This window comes from Eleutherodactylus coqui, chromosome 7 (genome assembly GCF_035609145.1).
Source record: "Eleutherodactylus coqui strain aEleCoq1 chromosome 7, aEleCoq1.hap1, whole genome shotgun sequence".
NCBI lineage: Eukaryota > Metazoa > Chordata > Amphibia > Anura > Eleutherodactylidae > Eleutherodactylus > Eleutherodactylus coqui.
In genome coordinates, this window is record NC_089843.1 from 209,924,308 (window position 1) to 209,946,223 (window position 21,916).

At 43.8% G+C, this 21,916-nt stretch overlaps 1 protein-coding gene across 3 annotated transcripts in view; it reads left to right on the forward strand.

Annotated features, from left to right (window-relative positions):
- Nucleotides 1–21,916, forward strand: part of EPHA5 (EPH receptor A5) — a 450,721-nt gene that overhangs the window by 128,058 nt on the left and 300,747 nt on the right. The window lies entirely within an intron of this gene.

Genomic DNA, 21,916 nt, shown 5'->3' on the forward strand with positions numbered 1-21,916 from the left:
AGTGAAATAATGATACCACCAAAATCTGGAATACAGTCAGATGATGACCCAACAATTGCAAATCCAACAACCTACTAAAAGGGCGGTCCTTCCATTGTAAGAGCAGATATACTATACATAGGATCATAGGATTGAAATCTGTCACTCAGTATGTAGTGGAGATGTTTCACTATGATGGAAGGACCATTATTGTTGAAAATGTATATGCCTCTTTAAGAATGTATATATTAAAAAATGCATGAGGAAGTAATTTATATCTTGAGGTTGAATCGGCAATGACAATACGTAAAATGAGTTACAGTAAGTCACATTCTAAACAGAAACAGACTGTCCAAGTATATACCAAATACCGTATGAGTAGATCTCCATTTATTTGTGCATTTTGCTGCAACATCACATTTTGATGGAATTATAAAGCTTATTACATTTGCTTCCAGATCAGTGATTCTCGCCTTCACTCTTCATTGTTTGTAAACAGGTCAGATTTTAATTATGTCTGCTCCGGCAGAAGTCACTTAATCACCACGGCTGATCTCGCTATCCATTTGTTGAGCTTGAATTTATTTTGATTTAGTTTTGCTAATAAAATAAATCCCGCTCGCTAACACAGTGTAACAGAACTTAGCCAAACGATCGCCGTGTTTAACCTCTTTCCTGTTGACTTCATCATTCTGTTGATGAAACTGCTAATGAATATTCGCTCTTGGATTCTCTCACTACTAAAGCTAATGCAAAAAGAGGACGTAAAATTATGACTTGTCTATAGCAACACGTCTTTTAGTATTTCACAGTCTACTGTTACCAGGGGCGTAACTAGAGGCTCAGGGGCCCTGATGCAAAAGGTGAGCTGGGGCCCCCCTCTATCTGTATCTGTACCCGTACCCATACCTAAACCATGCTGCACAGAGGCGTAACTTGAAGCTTCTGGACCCCAATGCAAAACCTGTAACAGGGCCCCTAACTATAATGCTTTATTCATAGTACTGGGCTCCCTATATGGAGAAGAGAGGCCTTATGGGCCCCCTAAGGTTCCTCGGCCCAGGTGCAACCGCATCCCCTGCACCCTCTATAGTTACGCCCCTGACTGTTACTGTATGTGTGATATGTTAACTTACCACCAGGGTACTACAGGTGTGCAAAAACTTGTGGCAGCTCTGGGCTTAGAAGGAATTACCATCAGACTTCGGCCGCCTGTGCCTGGGGTAATAGAGTTGCAAATGTTGGTATAAAAATTGAGGACTACTTTTGTATTTCCACTATGGTGGTTAGTTTTTCAAAAGTCGTTCGGGCTTTCCGGCAGCTCCACGGCTCGATAGATATGTTTTCAATTAAGCCACAGATTATGGTGCAAATCTATCTCATTGCATGGACTGCCAAGAGATGTAGCAAGTTTATTAGGAGTCATGCATCTTATTCCAGTACACATTATAAGTAGACAGGCATAGGAAATACCTTTCTTATTAAAGGGGTTGTCTAGCCTTTAAAAATGGATAGCCAATAAGTGTGCCATCACAATCAGGGCTCAGTCACACTGGCTCATTGGCACCCGTACACCGGCGCCGATGCGCCCGTGTGACTGACAGTTAGAAGACGGGCGTACCTGAAAATGGCCGTCTCTCTCCAGCGCTGATGAAAGAACACATGACCGGCAATGAAGCTGGTCACATGTTCTTCCTCCCGGCGCTGCAGAGAGACGTCCGTCTTCAGGTACGGCCATCTGCTGGCTGTAGTAACACGGGCGCCGATGCGCGCATGTGACTGAGCCCTCAGAGTGGATCCTTCAATATCCTTTCCAGTGGCAGACAAGGTCCATTACATACCTTAGCATTCATATACTTAAATCAGATTGCAAACTTTACAAGATCAACATCAAACCCTATAATACACCATTGGAGCAAACCCTATGAAAGTAGAGAAAGCTTCCACTGTCCTACATAGGCAGGGGGTCATCTGATTACAATGGTGGAATTCCATTAATGGCATAAGGGAGGATTAATTAATACTAAATGCTTACTGAATGAAAACACCCATGAGATGCTATCTCTTTCAGACCTACAAAATAAATACCCCCAAGCTCTTATAACCTTTCCCCCTTATCTACAAGTAAAAAGCTATACAGATGGGGCCTTGTCCAACATGTCCTCACATGAAGGCTCTTCAAATAGTTGATCAGCAGGGATCTTGAGTAGCAAACCCACATTGTTCAGATGTTAATGCCCTGTCCTGAGGACAGGTCATCAATTTTAAGGCCCATTTAGACCCAACGATTCTGGCTGATAAATCGCTCAAAGGCGTCTTTTAAGTGAGAATAGTTGGGTCTAACTGCATGGACATCATGCAGTTTTCGTTAACGAGTTGCTCATTGTTGACTTTCAGCTAGCTGAAAGAGAATGATGAGCCTTATCAGTGCTGTTTGTTGAGTTCTCAGCGGGATACCGCTGATACCATTGTTTCAGCTGATATCCCGCTCAGAGAACACAGCTGGAGTAGGAAGAAGACAGTGCTCCAGCTGTGTTCTGCATACCCCGCTCATAGCGCTCAACTGTATACCAGCTGTGCACTCCGTGAACACAGCACTTGTATACAGAAGACAAGCGGTCCCGCTTGTCTTCTGTATACCCCGCTAAAAGCGCTCAGCTGTATACCAGCTGTACCCTCCAAGAACACAGAAGCTGAATACAGAAGACAAGCGGCCCAGCTTGTCTTCTGCATGCCCCGCTCGGAGTGCTCAGCTAAGTATACCAGCTAAGCGCTCCGAGAATACAACAGCTGTATGCAGAAGATGGCAGTCCCGCTTGTCTTCTGCATATAGCGTGAGCCTTCCTTTACACACTTATGCAAAGTGAATGCTCAAAACTGTCACTCGAACTGACGTTTGAGCGAGTTTTGAACGATCATCTTTCCGTGTAAATGTATACAACGATTATCTCTCAAAAGATGTCTTTTGAGCGAGAATCATTGTGTCTAAATGGGCCTTAAAGGGGTTCTGTCAGGAAAAAAAACAATCATACTCACCTGTGCCTTACGGGGCTGGTCACCGGAAAACCTGCTGGTCTTTTCCTCTCCCTCCAGCAGCCATCCGATCGCAGGGCAGAAGCTGGCAAAGTTCCTGCTTCCACCACTGCTCCGACCACTGCCGGACAGCAAGTCCTGCCGCTTGGGTCAGTGGTCGACACGTCACAAGTGACACATCGATCAATGATTGGCCTGGCTGCGTCTAACCTCTGCCGTCCTCGGAAAGTCGACGGCGAGTGCGCATGCGTACCCCTTCCCGGTGCGCTTGCCGTCAACTCTGCGTGGACGGCAGAGATTAGACACGGCCAGGTCGGTGGGAGTGGGCATGCGCACTCAGGAGCTGACCCCTCACGCGCCAGGTAAATAACGGAGGGACCAAGTACAACGGGATTAGGTGAGTTTTCTTTGTTTATTTAACTCTTCTTTTTCCACAGGTTAGACTGTAAAGGGATGCAGGGCAGGATGAAGGTGAGTATAATTTTTTTATTTTGCTGACAGAACCCCTTTAAGGCTACACCACATTTTCACCAAAAAACACCTTTTGACTTTTTCTATAGTTTGCTCCCATTCCGAACAGTGATGTCAGTAAGAATTTGAAAAAAAAAAAATCTGAATGATTAATTGCTGTTGTCCAAACAAATACATACATAATAAGTAATTAAAGGGGTTGTCCCGCGCCGAAACGGGTTTTTTTTTTTTTTAACCCCCCCCCCCCCTGTTCGGCGCGAGACAACCCCGATGCAGGGGTTAAAACAACAAACCGGAGAGTGCTTACCTGAATCCCGGCGGTCCGGCGTCTTCATACTCACCTGCTGAAGATGGCCGCCAGGGTCTGCTCCCTCCGTGGACCGCAGCTCTTCTGTGCGGTCCATTGCCGATTCCAGCCTCCTGATTGGCTGGAATCGGCACGTGACGGGGCGGAGCTACACGGAGCCGGCATTCTGCACGAGCGGCCCCATTGAAGACAGCAGAAGACCCGGACTGCGCAAGCGTGGCTAATTTGGCCATCGGAGGCCGAAAATTAGTCGGCACCATGGGAACGAGGACGCTAGCAACGGAGCAGGTAAGTATAAAACTTTTTATAACTTCTGTATGGCTCATATTTAATGCACGATGTACATTACAAAGTGCATTAATATGGCCATACAGAAGTGTATAGACCCACTTGCTGCCGCGGGACAACCCCTTTAACAACAGAAAATGACTTCCATTATAATTACAAGGCTCTATTATTCTTTGACATTGCCCTAGGTTTTGTGTGTGAATCAGTATTTGTGACCAGGTCATGTCTATGCTCCACTGCCCTCCACTATCTTATGATGCAAATTATTAGTAAGGCTAGTTACAAAAAGAATGCTACAAATATATTAAAAGTACGGTTTACTTTGATGGACCATGTCTTTGCTTCCTAAAATGTCTATGATATGTTTGTCTTGTATATACACGAGTGGTCCCTGAGAATTATTCACAATTGGATAATTTTGAAGTGACCGAACTTTTTGGCCGATACCTCTCCCTATGCCTTATTAGGATCCATGGAACCAGGGCTAGGTTCATACTGCATCTCAGTGGGCTCATGGTGGTGCCACTCCAGAGTTCTATCGGAATCACCCAAAATGGCTTTCAGAAGGAACATTGGACTGAACTAAAGGATTTCATTAGTCAAAAGAAGATCAAAGGTCCATGTTCTGGCCTACTTTTGAGCAGTTTCTACTGCTTTCCAACATTTTTGCCAAGCAGAATTCTGTAGTCAACTACTCTCTTCTGTCTGGCAAAAATCTCAGGAATCCTAGAGATTTGGTCTCCTTTTGACTAATAAAAGCCTATAGTTTCATCCAAGGTTCCATCTGTATGCTGTTTTCAACATTTCAGATGAAACCCTGGGATGGAAAGGCTGGGCGCCCATTAAGATGCCATGTAAACCCAGTCTAATAGAGGTGTTTATCTGACTGGGACCTAATCTATTAGCCAAAGTAAAGAGTTGCTTCTACAAGTGGCTCATGCACTCCACATAGTTTAAAGCTCTTCGCCATTAACACTTCTACCATGTTTCTTTTCTATTCCTAGCTGGGATAGAAAAAACTAGTGGACATAGACCAATCATGCAACTTTTTGCATTATGCTTTACAGACATCTGGGAACTAAGCCAGTAAACCACAGTGGAGATGTAGAAAGAATTTGGATTTATTAATGAAGCTATATTAACAATTAACTATAAACAAAAAGCACAAAAAAGGGGGTAACAGTTGTGGGGGTACAATGCATTTTGGAAGAAACTCTGCCTCCTTTTGCAATCTCATATTAAAATAATCAGCAGAGGGCCTTATAAATAGTTTTCAGGGGGTGGGGGAGTGTTGTAACTACCTACCATTACGTACATTTTTGCACACTGGATAGCCGCGACACATTAGGTCTGTAAAGTATTTCTATAGACCAGTCCTGATACGCCTAAGTAGCCACATTATAGCTGAAATAAATATGCTCAAACATTCCAAATAAACACACAGATTTCATACATATAAAGCTATCGAATCATGTAACTGAATGAAAAACAGGTACATGTCAACTGCATAATCAAATCATTACTAGAGATGAGCGAGCCTACTCGGCCACGCCCCTTTTTTGCCCGAGCACCGCGATTTCCGAGTACTTCCGTACTCGGACGAAAAGATTCGGGGGGCGCCGTGGGTGAGTGGGGAGTTGCAGCGGGGAGTGGGGGGGGGGGGGATGGAGAGAGGGCTCCCTCCTGTTCCCCGCCCCCAGGCGCCCCCCGAATCTTTTCACCCGAGTACTGAAGTACTCGAAAATCGCGGTGCTCGATCGAGTCAATACTGGAAACGAGCAGATTCACTCATCTCTAATCATTACTATGACGGGATGATTATTATTTCGACTCATTAGACAACATAAATCCGTATATACACTAGAAGAAGCCATTGGTGAAACTCTTGTGGTGAACTATCTTTAACTTGGTGTCATTTACACAGTGTAGCATTGTATTCATCTTTTACATAGTAACCTAGCATGTAAGGCTGGAAAAATACAAGTCCATCCAGTTCAGACTATTACCCCCCAATGTTGATCCAGAAGAAGGCAAACCCCCCAGTGAGGTAGAAGCCAATTTTCCCGAATTTAATGGAAAAAAATCCTTTCCGACTCCAATCCGGTAATCAGAATTATCCCCAGATCACCGACCCTTCTGAGTAATCAGTGATATAACATGTAATATTGTAACTAGAGATGCGCGAGCATACTCGCTAAGGACAATTACTCGATCGAGCGTTGTCCTTAGCGAGTACCTGCCCGCTCGGGAGCAAAGATTCAGCTGCCGGCGCAGGTGAGAGGTGAGTTGCTCTCCCCCGCCGCTCCCCGCCCACCGCCGGCACCCGAATCTTTTCTTCCGAGCGGGCAGGTACTCGCTAAGGACAATGCTCGATTGAGCAATTGCCCTTAGCGAGTATGCTCGCTCATCTCTAATTGTAACACTCAAGAAAGGCGTCCATTTTTATATATGCTCCTCCTTCTTTGAATGGTTCACCCATATTCTAAGTATAGAATATATCACAGGCTTGGAAATATATTCTTTATGTAGATTGTATTGATTCGGATTTAAAAATGTGTTGAGATTATGTGTTTAAATATAGGCTGAAGATATTTCATGATTGTCTACCTCAAGTACAACTGAAGTGTAAAGTTCTAAGCGTAGTTATACAGTATTAGCAAAAGGCAGGTGAGGGGGTGAAATAAAAAATAACACTAAAGGTTATCTCCACTCTCAGAGTCTGAGGATATTCTTGAAAAAAAATGAACTCAATGAAATTTTAAAAAAAATGTTGAATTTTCTACATTTTTTACACAAGTGCCCTTTTCTTTTATTCATTTAGAGTGTGGTAATGACCCTCATTTAAAAGACAGGTCTGTTATAGTAACTCCATTTATCAGATGATAATAGAAAGAATTTAGAGATTGGAAATGACCTGTCAGGATTATAAAAGTGTTTTATTAGGGTTCGGAAAATAAAGTCTAAGGCTTCTTTTACACGAGCGCATATTGGATAGCGTTTTCACGACTGGCCAATATACGCTTCCATCTGGAGCATAGAAGCTCGTGAACGGGCACACAAATCTAATGTGTGTGCGCCCGTTCACACGGCATAGGGCCTGGTGCATATGCCCCGAGCTCACCATGCCGTCGCCCATTTCCCCTCCCTCCCCATCGCAGGCTCACCTCTCGTCTTCTCCCGCTCGTTTTTTGCAATGGGAGGTGGTGCGGTGGGGTGGAGCTAAGTGGCAGCCCACACCGCCTCCTCCCATTGATGGCTATGGACAAGGGGCAGGAGAGGGCGGTAGCTTAGCTCTGCCCACGTCCCGACCCTTGTTTATAACCATCAATGGGAGGAGGCGGGACGAGTCAGCGCTTAGCTCCGCCCCCACCCCTTCCATTGTACAGAATAAGCGGGGAGGAGACGAGAAGTGAGCCTGCATGGGGGCAGATGGGAGCAGAGGGAGGGAGTTTAGCAGCCACGCTGCTAAACTCCCTCCCACCTACGGCTACTGCTGACGTATTTCGGCCCAAAAGATAGTTCCAGGACTATCTTTTGGGCCCGACATAAAAACGCCCTGCGCTATATTGGCCGGCCTGGGCGCTTTTACGTCTCAGTAATACGCCCATGTGATATGATCCAATGGAATCCAATGCATCAGATCACAAAACGCCAACCAATATGTGCTCGTGTGAAAGAAGCCTAAGTTTTAGATCAACCCAAACATATACTGTACAACATTTACCCTTAGGGCGGCCGCATACAGGCGTAAATGCATATATGCTCCCTATTGCGAGGTGTATATGCACTATGCAGGGCGCATGATCGCGGGTTGTTGTGACCGGATTGATGCATTTGCTATGTGAAATTCCGTAGCAAAAAGAACACATCTGGAACTCATTGCCTTTAAAATCACGGTGGGGGTATGTCCTCCCCCCTTGTGAACTGGCCAAAATGCAGCAAAAATTCATCGTGCATAGCGCAAATGCATTGCGCTTGCGCAAGACGTTTTGTGCATACGCTCGTGTGAAGGGGCCCTAAGACTCTACATGCTGCTTTGATTGGCAGATGCTGATCATGTGAACAGTACTGGCCAGTCAGAGCAGCATGTGCATCAGAGAAGTGGTGCGACAAACTTTGTCCAAGACTGGAGGATTGCTTTGGGTTATCATAACATGTTTAATGTCAGGTTAACATTTGCTACATTTGTATGATGTATGATGGATTGACATTCTCTTGAGTGGATATCTACATCAGATGAGGATTAGAGATGAGCGAGCACCAAAATGCTCGGGTGCTCGTTACTCGGGACGAAATTATCGCGATGCTCGAGGGTTCGTTTCGAGTAACGAACCCCATTGAAGTCAATGGGCGACCAGAGCATTTTTGTATATCGCCGATGCTCGCTAAGGTTTTCATTTGTGAAAATCTGGGAAATTCAAGAAAGTGATGGGAACGACACAGCAACAGATAGGGCAGGCAAAGGGCTACATGTTGGGCTGCATCTCAAGTTCACAGGTCCCACTATTAAGCCACAATACCGGCAAGAGTGGGCCCCCCCCCCCTCCCAACAACTTTTACTTCTGAAAAGCCCTCATTAGCATGGCATACCTTAGCTAAGCACCACACTACCTCCAACAAAGCACAATCACTGCCTGCATGACACTCCGCTGCCACTTCTCCTGGGTTAGATGCTTATAGCCGGTTCCACTGAAAGCAATGGGCTGCCAGCGTGCACGGGATGAATTGTTGGGAAGGGCTTCAATATAGAAGCCCTTCCCTGCAATTCATCCAGAAATGTGTAAAAATAAAAAAAATATATATACTTACCTTGTCCCGGCAGACGGAGTTCAGCGCGGCCTACAGTGGGTGTGAAGGGGGTGGGAGTCAGACCTGCCCCCTGATTGGCTCAGCCTGAGCCAATCAGAGGCAGGTCTGACTCACACCCCCTTCACACCCACTGCCGGTCGCACTGAACTCCGTCTGCCGGGACAAGGTGAGTATATATATTTTTTTTATTTTAACACATTTCTGGATGAATTGCAGGGAAGGGCTTCTATATTTAAGCCCTTCCCGACAATTCATCCCGTGCACGCTGGCAGCCCATTGCTTTCAGTGGAACCTGCTGTATTGCCGACTCCATTGAATTCAATGGGCAAACATCGTTCTTCTCTGCCACAGCTGTAACAGCTGTGGCAGAGAAGAATGATTTGTCTTCTGTATGTTCTCAATGGGGTTGGCGCTGCTGCTGCCGGCCCCATTGAGCGCATATAGAGAAGAGAACAGGAATCGCAGATCGCAGATAGGTGCGATCTGCGATTTCTGACTATGGCCTAAGAAGGACCGTTGGGGTTCTTGAAGCCTAAAATAACTCCTAACGCTCTCCCTATAGCAGCTCCGGCATCAGCAGCACTGTCCCTGATCTCTGTCAGAATGCATCTGTGGCGATCCGCGGGCGGGCAGATTTTAATACTCGGGTGACACCTGATCATCCCAGCCACTCACTGCAGGGGGGTGGTATAGGGCTGGAACATCACAGGAGGAAGTTGTAATGCCTTCCCTGTCTTTCTATTGTCCAGAAAAGCGCGCAAATTTCTCAGGGAAGAAAATGAAAGTGACTCGAACATCGCGTGGTACTCGTTAAGAGTAACGAGCATCTCGAACACCCTAATACTCGAACGAGTATCAAGCTCGGACGAGTACGCTAGCTCATCTCTAATGAGGATCCTTCTTCTACTTTTTGGGGTGCATACACAAAGCTTTCCAGGTGTTTAGGTGTCCACATTGTGGGGCGCTCCTACCACACCTAAGTGAGACTGCTCCTTTTTTCACCCTTCTTCAGGAGCGCTATCACATTTTTGGCACGTCTCACCGTGTAGGCTACAAAAAGATGATGACAGATTCTCTCTAACTATTACTCTAGGATTTGGATTGATGTTATTCCCCCCCTTCAGAGCATCAGGGATAAAAGCAAAAATTGTCCATGTCCTCTCTATTGTATGGGGAAAGGGCGAACATGGCTGTTGCATGATAGAATAGCATCTCTGCCAGCGTAGACCTGTGAAATAGGACACAACACGCAACGCTATGTCAGATGCATCAGGACTCCCAATCAGGTAGCATTTGGAGGACTAGGGGGTATAACACGCTGAGGAATATGTTTTAGTTTTCCAGCCATTATTAATACATGCGCTCTAAAGTGATTTCACCAGCGTCCCAATTCTCGAATGTCTCCTTTGAAAATATTCTCTGCAGCAAAACAGAGTTCAGAGCAGCCACTCTTTCTGTATGGCGGAATGCGATTCTCCGAGACAGCACTATTTTTGTCAGCTCGGATTTCCCACTTCACTTACTAGCTCATAAAGTCGAATTGCTCCATTAGAGTCAAATTTACCAGTGAGGTCTATTACCTAGGACACTAGCGTGCCCGCGCGGCTGTGCCATGGCAATATTCCATTCTGGAAGGTCTACCGGTGAATTACGGCATTATTTGTCAATAAGGGCCTTCCTCAAATTGATGAATGCGCTATATTTCACGGATATTATATTTTACCTGAATCTCACCCCAACGCAGCCTTTACGGAGATGTTTACGAAATAGCGCGGCTATCTGAAAAGGGAAGATGGAAGAACCTTCAGTAATAGTAATAAAAAGACATAAATAAGAAACTTTAGAGACTGCACTGGGGCTGACACTATAAACCACAGCTGCTGTACTACTTCTAAGGGCATCTTAAGGCGTCAATTACGCGAGCGTGCGCGATTTCACGCTGGACGCACACGGCAATAGAGGAGAATAGCCGTGATTTAATTGCGGTATTAGGGCGCCTACCCACTTGCGTTGCCAATTTTCGCGCGTGAAAAATGCGGCATTTTCGCGCGTTTTTTGCGCATTTTTCGCGGCGTTTTTTGCAGCCCTCCATTGACAATCATGGGTGCATTAAGAGAAAAATAAGGACACATATGCAACTGACAGTTCCTATGTGAAAAAAACCCACGAAACGGAAAAAAAACCCCAGATGGGCAAGAACACATTCTATACTAATTGCTCTTGAGAAAAAACGCAAAACATCGCAGGAAAAAAAATCGCAAGTGGGTAGGCACCCACCACGAAAAACGTCGCGGAAATGGCACGGAAAACGCACAAAAAACGCACGAAAACGCCGCGTTTCTCACGCGTGAAAATCGGCAACGCAAGCGGTTTTTTTACTGCGAAATTCGCAGGGTTTTTTTTTCCTGCAGGGGTCTTTGGGCTATGGGACATGTAAAGCTAAAATCGCGGTAAACCGCGATTTTGCGCGATCGCGATTTTAACATTTCAAGTCCCATAGACCCCTGCAGTAAAAAAAAATGCTGCGATTTTCGCAGTGAAAAAAAACGCTAGTGGGTAGGCACCCTTAATTAGCATTTTCTCGTCTATTCACATGAGCGTATTTCATGAAAAAAACGCTACAGATACGGAATTCCATTGGTCAGCAGAATGACTTCTCTTAGCTTAAATAGCTTAGTAGCGGCAGCTGTCTTTTTACCCGAGCGCCGGACTCATGTAAACTCCCTCCCTTTTTTTTAGCTCCCATAGAAGTCTATGAGAGCCTCCAGGATTTTTTTGTCAAAAGATAGGGCAAGCCTTATCTTTTGACGCAGTGAGGGAAATCGGCGACCAAAAGTGGTTGACAATTATACGGCGCATGAAAATCACCCATGTGAATGAATGCAGTGGAATCCAATGCTTTACATGGCATTGATTTTCGGCCAACGCTGCATAAAAACACTTCTGTGAATGAGGCCTAAGATGACCCTATGCGCAAATATGCAGGCCTTAGTGCAATGTATTTGCGCAGTGGCCAAAGTTGATTTGATTTGTGTGCGTCTTGGCGCACGTAGGCTTTTTTTTTTTTTATCACATGCACGTGAAAAAAGTGAGCAAAACACCCCCGCCCTGATGAGGTCCAGATGTGTTCTTTTTTTGCACATTTGCGCACCTCCTATAGACCTCTATGAGGGCCTTTGCTGTGCAATACGCAGAAAGATAAAGCAGCTCCTATTTTTTCGCGCGAGCACGATGGAGAATGAACCCATTGATATCAGTGGGTCCTATTCCCTGCGCATATATTTTACATGCAAAGACGCAAGCAAATATGGTCGTCTGAAGAAGGCGTTAACCCTTTCCAATCCACTGTCTGACGTCTAAAGACATTATGATTTAAGGCTGTACAGCTCCGATGTTGGAAGACGTCCATCGGGGTTCTCTTACTGTATATTGCCAGCCCCTCGGCTGTCGGAGCCTATCCAACGTGTCACCTCATGCAGTACTGGCTTTAGCCAGCAGATAGCGCTGTTGTATAATGGCAGAAAAAGAGTAAGCCCTCTAGGAAAACCAGTATACAAATTGGATTGGAAAGGGTTAATAATACTAAAAAAAGTAAAAAGTAATTTTGTAAATATTTTTTCTTCATTGGAGTAAACTGGGATGAAAGTATTAAAAATGTATGGATTAAAAAAAAAAAAAAAGCTATAGAAAAAAAAAATGAAAATATATACAATTCTTCAAACAAGCCTGTATGCTCTCCGTATTCATATATCATCTTCATGTTGCCCAACCTTAGAAAAGCTTTCATTTAAAATATCATGCTGATTCAATTACTGCTCTTTTCACATGAGGTTACGGGCTCGGAGTTTAGGTCGCTTTGTGGTGTCCATACCGTTCCTCGGGGACGAAGACTTTGACAAGTTTCTCAAAAAAAACCCATCAAGTAATAATAACGCTTTCTTCCCTGAGCTGAAGTACATTTAGAGGAATGATTAAAAGGTCACTTACTATTTAAGAAGTCAGTCTATTGAGCCCACACAGGCCTCCGTCTAGTATTTCAAGGGCCTGCACATTTTATTTTTCGCTTTCTATTCTGATTTACTGATTTGTTTTACCCTTTCAACCTGCTATGTTCATAGTGAAAATAACCTAGCCATATGCTTTTCATAAAGAGATCAGAGATCACCGAAATTAACTTGATGAGTCCTACAAAGCCGGGTTCTTCGAATAGAATGTGGGAACACTTTCTATGGTAATCAGATGGAAATGTGCAATTAGTGGTGTATAATTATGGTTTCACTTCTGACAGATGATTCCATTTTTGGCTAGGTCACAAAAAGTCAGATAGATTTTAATAATAGCAATCAAGGCGAGGCGTGTGATACAACATGGAACTCACACACATATGACTATATAATGGCATTGTACATAATATTGTCCCATTACACCTCAGCCCCTATGCTCAGTGGGACCACAGTCTCATTGGCCTGTCGAAGAGCAGGAAAGGGTGGAGCAATTATTAGGGATGTGAGCCAAATAGTAAACTAGTTTTTTGAGTTAGTAGGGCGCTGCCAGTCCAATTACCGCCACCGTGGGTAAGGGGGAGTGAAAAGTGCTAATCACGAAAGAAAGAAAATAGTGGACCGTAGGCGCAATCCTTATAATTTATTACGACAGCAATTAAATGTGCAAACAGGTGAAAGAAGCAAGTAGTAATCAACAGTAAAACTGCTAGTCCACAACTTAGAGGAATATAATAACATTCGTAGTATGTAAGGCCGAAAAACGACACATGTCCATCCAGTTCAGTAGATTACCCCCCAATGTTCATTCAGAGGAAGGCAAAAAAAAACCCAATGAGGTAGAAGCCAATTTTCTCCATTTAAGGGGAAAAAAAATTCTTCTCGACTCCAATCTGGCAATCAGAATAATTCCCAGATCACCGACCCTTCTGAAGTTATTAGTGATTATGTAATATGGTATGTTACATGTACGTAATATTAACATGTAATATGTATCACGCAAGGAAGGCATCCACGCCCCTCTTGTATTCTCTTATTAGGTTCACCATCCCCACGTCCTCAGGCAAAGAGTTCCATAGTCTCACTGCTCTTACCATAAAGAACCCCCTTCCAACTCTACCATTCTATGGTGCTATGTTGGTGTAGAAACCTAGATGTAGAGGATCCCCCTTGTTACAGTCACAGTCCTGGGTACAAATAGATAATGGGAGAGATCTCTGTACTAACCCATGAGATATTATACCTAGTTATTAGGTAGCCCCTCAGTCATCTTTTTTCTAAACTAAATAACCCCAATTCTGATAACCTCTCTTCAATAGGCATAAGCATCAATTATAATGATGCCAAGGTAGCGTAAATGCACAAAATGGTGCCCCAAGCTGGTAAAATACTAATAAAAGCAGTTAGAATAGTGCTAAAGAGGAGAGGTAAGATTCAAAGCAATAGTATCAATATGTATTATGTCACCACCGGTGATGAAGTGAAACCATGTGTGTTCATACGTGCGAGGGTGACTAGTGCCAGGTAAAAGTCTCCCATTATAAGGATAGATAGAAAGGCTATAGAAGTCAGCAGGAAAAATATAGTGAGAGGCGCTCTGGTGGATAGCGCCTAACTTACGTGTCTGCCTAACCCACGTGACGTCACACAGTAGCTACAGAAGCCACTGAAGCCCAAAACCCAACGTGTTTCAAAACAAACGTGTTTCTTCCTCAGGGATAGGCAACATGTGGCAACATTTATTGTTAATTACTTAACAGCCAGCACATATGATGTTCTTCGTGGACGGAGACCCTTCCTCAGAAATAGTTGGGTAGAGTACAGTAATATACCATACTGAGACAGAAAGAAGTGGCAGGTTGATCCTCTGCAGAAACAATCCTGGAAGAATCGGGGTTAATCCCTTTGTCTAAATGTGCCTTATGTTATAGGTGTTGCGACTATGGCCCATTATTATCTTTCTTCCATGATCAGCACTAATTTGCCTGCCTGGCACACACTAAGGCCACTTTTATAGGAAGCCATGTATCAGTAGGGGAGTGGGCTGGATAACATGATGACACCCATGCAAACTCCATGGAGATTCAGATTATATATTTGTTTTCTACACTGTGACAGTTACTGTACATCTTAGCAACGGGCCAAGTCCTATTGTTTCCTGCTTATAACAGCCATATTGGCTAATAATTTAGGATTTAGTCATATTTACTTTGGAGCTTTCTGCAAAAGATGAGGCTTATAGATCGTCTTCTGCACGGCAGAAATGTATGGAGGCCTAGATAGAGAGAAGTAGCTGCCCCAGGGTATCCTAAACCATTGATGGATAATGAGGCAATTTACATGGGTTAAAATAGTCAGGGGGGCACAGAAAGGACAAGAGAGGAAGCCGAACAGAATCAGCTGCCTGACTGGCTGCCCTGTACTTACAAGAAAAAGTAGGGGAACCATTTGGAATTACCTGGATTTTTACATTAATTGCTATTAAATTGTGTTTTGATTGTTATCTAAGTCCCAATTATGGACCAAGACAATCTAACTAAACTAGTAACACACAAACAGTTGTATCGTTCATGTATTTTATTGGGTCAGGAAGGGTATCATTCTCCTTAGGGAGAGCACCGAGAAGGTATGAGGAAACTTATAAGGCCATCCATACTCCTTTGGGAAATATGCAAATGAGGAGATGAAACAATACCTCTACAGTGCCACCTATTGGAATTGGAATTTTATCAGATTTTTTAACAAGCCTTGTAAGAATGACTGGGAAATATGAGCCAAAGCCAGAATCTTCTCCAGAAGGAAAATATAGCTATGCACAGACAGCTGTTTCAGGGTGATTGCCCCTCATCACCGACTATGTGTGGATTGGGTGCGTAAATGTGCATAAAAAAGTGCCCATGGGAAGAAGCCTTAAGTCAGTTTCCTCTTGCCTTGAATTCTCATATAGATCACAGGAGTATTAATTGGAATTCTCCATTTCCATGATCTTCCTTGTGTCTGGAGCCTCCCATCCCTGCATAGTATTTGGGCAGGAATGGGAATATCAAGGCCCCGTGAAACGTCATGAACGCAGGTGGAGCACATTGTGATCTCTGTCCCACTAGGCCTTCTTTAGTTGTCTGGAGCTGAATTTGTCATTTGAGCCCTAAAGACTGTATTATCTGTGTATTATAATAACCGTAGTTCTGTCAATAACACAAGTGAAAGTGACAATGTGTTAATTATAAAACACTTCTGTGCATTCGATGCTTAATAGATGAGAAGCAGATTAAACTTTGATATAACATATTATGACTTATAGTAAACAAAGTAGCAAAAGAGACAGATATTATAAAACGGAGTAAAGAGTGTAACCCAATAATTTAATATAAAAACACAGAATAGCTCCTAGCACTTACAATAATGGGTATTATGGAAAGCATACAATAAACACTAGAATGCAATAAGTTAATATATGGATGACACAAGCAGTAGTAAACACATAGTAACACATAGCAAATAAAGGAAATATAAAATATAATATAGATGATAAGCTTTCACATGTGCTCCAAAACCTAATCAAAGGTAACAAAACCCTATATTGGGTCCCCTATAAAATAACTTTTATTGAAAACTAATAACTTTTCACACTAACTATATGAACAGTTAAAGGGGTTGTCCCGCGCCAAAATGTTTTTTTTTTTTTTCAATAGCCCCCCCGTTCGGCGCGAGACAAACCCGATGCAGGGGTTTAAAAAAAACCCCACATAGTACTTACCCGAATCCCCGCGCTCCGGTGACTTCTTACTTACCTTGCGAAGATGGCCGCCGGGATCTTCACCCACGGTGGACCGCAGGTCTTCTCCCATGGTGCACCGTGGGCTCTGTGCGTTCCATTGCCGATTCCAGCCTCCTGATTGGCTGGAATCGGCACACGTGACGGGGCGGAGCTACGAGGAGCAGATCTCCAGCACGAGCGGCCCCATTCAGAAGGGAGAAGACCGGACTGCGCAAGCGCGTCTAATCGGGAGATTAGACGCTGAAATTAGACGGAGCCATGGAGACGAGGACGCCAGCAACGGAACAGGTAAGTGAATAACTTCTGTATGGCTCATATTTAATGCACAATGTACATTACAAAGTGCATTAATATGGCCATACGGAAGTGTATAACCCCACTTGCTTTCGAGGGACAACCCCTTTAAATGCCTCGGTATATAACACAGTATAGGCGAACAATGTCTTGTAGAACTGAACTCCCATAGATATATATAACTGTAGGGGAGATAGTGTTCCCTCCACTACAGCTATACCCTCTGACACCATAGGGTTAAACCATGGACAACCAAACAGGGCAGAAACACAGTACGGGGATCTAATTTAAAATATATAACAATCAGCCCTCATGACATCTTTCACCAGGTATCTGGGGAAAATGGGGCTATAGACAGTTCTTGGTAATGTCACTGTTGTGCCAAATGTAACCCACTTCTGGATGCCCATCTTCACTGTGTCCCATGGTACATGCAATGTCTTGGAGATGTTTTGGTCTCCTTCTTCTGACTGTTACCTTCCAACAATCAGATCCTTTTGATGCGCTGTTAGATCTTTATGGAGCAACTATGAAAATGTCAATTTTCCTGGTTCGTTCGGGGAGAATGAAAGGGGCCGAGCAGAAAGAATCTCATGGCCGAACAGATCTGTGTTATGACGGAACTCAACGGCACCAAACGGACCACATTGACTATAATGTGGTCCGTACTGTTTCCACCCAGCTGCCTGGAAGCGAAAGTGCTGCATGCAGCACAACGTCTTCCAGGATTTCGTGACAGATCTGCGACCAATCCTCCAAACTAACGTACCAATGCAGATGTGAAGGCAGCCTAAGGCCGCCTGCGCACGTACAGGTCTGCTTCCGGCTGCGAGATCCCACAGTGGAATCCAATCTTGTTCCCTGGCATTGACCCTTGCGTACCTGTCCGATGTGTTCGTGTACAGGCGGGTTCTGTACTGTGGATGTGCTGGCCATTGCACCAGTGCACATGTGCAGTACAGATTGTGCCGTGCCGTCGCTAGGCGAGGATGCGGATCCCTCGACCCTTCTGCAATGCTCATTGTGGAGGCCCGCACTAAAACAGAACATGCTGCGATTTTCCCCCCACAAGTGGAAAATTCCAGTTGGTTTCCGCTCATGCATAGCGAAAAACGATTTTCAATAGCATATCTATGAGCAGTATTTGGATCCAGAGGTGAATGCCCGCTCCAGATTCCACCGTGCAAATGTGCCCATGTACATTCGGCCTTAACCCCTTCCAATCCACTGTCTGACGTCTGAAGACATTCTGATTGAAGGCTGTACAGCTCTGATGTCGGAAGACATCCGACAGGGTATTCTTACTGTATATTACTGTCCGTTCTGTTGTTAGGGGCCTCTCCAGCATGTCCCATACAGCAGCACTGGCTCTAGCCAGCAGATAGCGCCATTGTATAATGGCAAAAAGGGAAAGCCCCCTAGGAAACCCTTAATCCAAAATTGAATTGCAAAGGGTTAACCCCTTGAGTGGCACGCCCGGAAATTTTCCGGGACGAGCTCCACTGCTCATAGCGATACTGCCCGGAAGATTTCCGGGCTATGTATCACTATGGGAGCTGCAGAGCACAATGCCACAAGCTGTGACATTGTGCTCTGCCTGCACAGTCCCACAGAGAGCAGTGCAAGGGCTTTGAAAAACCAGCAGAAGGTATTGCCGACATGTCGGCAATGTCCTGCTTTGTTTACAAGTTGCCATAGAGACCATCGGCTTGTCAGAAGCAAGCCGATGGTCTCTGTGGCAGGGAGAGCTGGTTGTTAGCTGTCAGAGGACAGCTAGGTACCTGCTCTTACAGCAGAGATCAGAGAAAACCTCCGATCTCTGCTGTGTTAACCCTTTACATGCTGCAGTCTATGTGACTGCAGCATGTAAAAGGGCTGTCACTGCAGCATGTAAAGGGCTGTCACCATCGGACCCCCGGAATGTGATCAGGGGTCCTGATGGGTCCCTGTGGAAGTCCCCTAAAGGGACAAAAAAAAATTTTTTTTTTAAAATTAAAAAAAAAAAAAGGAAAAAAATTATTAAAAAAATAAAAAAAACACTTGTCTCCCTTTACTTTGTAAAAAAATCAAAAATACAATCACACATGTGGTATCCGTGCGTCGTAATGACCCAGAGAAGGAAGTTAATACATTATTTAACCCCTTAATGACGGCCCCTTTTTTTCTTTTTTCCCCATTTCTTTTTTTCCTCCCCCCTGTTTAAAAAATCACAACTTGTCCCGCAAAAAACAAGCCCTCATATGGCCATGTCAATGGAAAAATGAAAAAGTTATGGCTCTTGAGACGCAACTGCAAAATTAGTTGAAATTCAATGATTAGACCATTTTTAAAAACCTGCCCTGGTGGGCACGACAGGGTGGTAGGAAACCTGCCACTCAAGGGGTTAAAACATAAAAACATTGTTATTCATTTACTTACCATATAACATAGGTATAGAGTAAATACATAGTAATACAAAGTAAGCATCATAAAGTATGTATATGATAAAAAATGATACATAATAAACACTACTGCACTATAACATAAAATATATGAAAGCACAATACCGCATAGTAAACCTTATAATACACAGCAACAGTTACTGCGCTATACACCAGAATAAAAGGCCATCCATGTGAGACAATACAAGATAACACAACAGTTCTGGAACTATGTCTACACTTCTCAGTAAATGAAACACGCAATGTCATATTTTAATAAAAATCTGAATATTCTATCCCATCATGAATATTCTACGAGGCGGTGGATACAACCTACACATGCGTTATATGTTCCCCAAACTGAAGCTTTCGCTACGCGCCATGAGCGGCTTTCTATAGAGCGCATTATTTATTTATTTTGCTGGTCTTCCTGAGTTGTCTCTACATTATTTTTGCTCTCAGAGTTCAAGCATGATTTAATATGTCACAACTCGTTTGCCTAACTGGGTTTGATTGTCTGACATACTTCCACTAAAACAGGGCAGCCGTCCTTTCAAGCATGCTGCTGCCCAGACAAATGAAGTGTCACAACAGTTAGAACTTGTTCTTGTATTGTGACAGCAGTAGCTTCCTCTGACAAAGCCAGCAGCAGGGAATTTAGACAGTAGTAATACCAACAGACACATCGCAGGTCATTGTAGTCTAAGGCCACACACACACAGCCTCGCTGACAAACCCAAGCATGAAAGAACTCATTGATCATTCATGTGAAAATTATCGTCAGTTTGGGAAAGGGTATTAGTGAAATGGGAAAAGTCCCTCCAGTTCGCTGCAGCGCAATACTTGCAATTAAGAAAACTTCTGACAGTTCTATAGCGCAGCACGGAGAAAGGTAGTTCCGAGAGGGCAACGCAGAATGGTCATATCTGATGAGATAGATACTAGGTACATTGACAATGCCTTCTGTATGAGATTGGTTCACTAAGCTAAGAGCTATCCACAAATATGAATCAAGAGGTAATGACTAGAGCTGTCCATATTCTATGGAGAGTTGTCAGACGGAAGATGTGTTGGCTTGAAATTGTCACCCTAATGTGCATTTTAGCCTTGAACCAGTCTTTCTGTAAATCCTACATATAGGCTATAATTGTACCTGCCAGTATAGAATCATAACCCCCTGTGTGAATTCCATTTGCTACCTTGTAAGAATGGTGATTGTATTCTGCGGATGTCATAAAAAAATTCCTTCATTCGTAAATTTGACACTCAAGGAACTCTGAAGTGTGACACTTATTCCTAAAGGCAAACATAAGTCTCGGTGGTGCAGGGGTTAAGGGCCCTAATCCCCCTTTTATTTTATTTTCGGTATCCCTTTTATATACTACTAGTAAAAAAAATGGTTCTCTACCCAATCAATGTGGACCGGACTCTTAAGAGATGGTGTCAACAATATGGCGTTTCTGGAGCAGGCTGTCACACCTAAATCCAAGGTAGCCCAACAAATCAATCAGCCAGATGAGTCAAATAGACCCTTCACCATTCAGGACATCCAACGCGTGAGAGCGTCAGCGGGACATCCGAAAAGGCATATATGTCGGTCACGTGTTGGCAAAGGGAAAAATAAGTCGTGGCACTGCAGGGGGTTAAAGGCACTAAAGAATAATGTTTAAAATAAATACACTTACTTTACAGGTCCCCAAGCAAGGGGTGCTCTTGCTTGGGGACCTGTAAAGTAAGTGCATTTATTTTGAGACACCTTGGATAAAAATCCCAAGTAATAGTTCTGTATTCACAAACTAATCCTGATGCTTCTCTGCCCTTACAAGTAGGTTGTTTGTACACCTATGTATTGGTTTGAATGCAGAGTAAACTTTAAGGTTTCCTTTAAACTAGATCAGGGGTGTAACAATACAGAGTGCAGAGGTAGCAGTTGAACCCAAACCTAAAGTCTGAGTAGGTCCAGTGGACCTTCCACCATATGGGAAGGCCCCGGTGTTATAAATGGTAGCTGTGGGCGCTTGTTACAGATTTTCCATATTTTGCATATGGAAATAGAAGCTGTCATCAATCTTGTATCATTTTGAAGTTAAATATTTTGTCACACATTTTCCTAAATTCTTCCCATTTTTCGTAGACGGTTGTCAAAAACACAAGGATGAGCACTTAGCATCTTCATAGAAACCTGACAGTTTAGTGTCAAACTGCTTTTATACCCTAGCAGCCAGAAGATTACAGTGGATGAGTGAATGGCAGAACCTGCACATCTCTCTATGTTTGACTCATGGCTTTTAAAATGTTTATAAAAATAGTAAAAAGTCTTCATACTTTGAGATTTGACAAAGCAAGTTACAAAGAAATGGCCAACCATTTACTCGTGGTTTTTATTTTCATGCTTGGAATAATGCGGTTCCTCCGAAGAGGCAGTGATGTAAAATACTTGAAAAGCTACGGAAAAAAAAAACACATTAATGACAAAGATCATGAAAAAGGACTAAGCTCTTCATACGGGCGTCGTTTTCACGCAGAATAGGCGCAT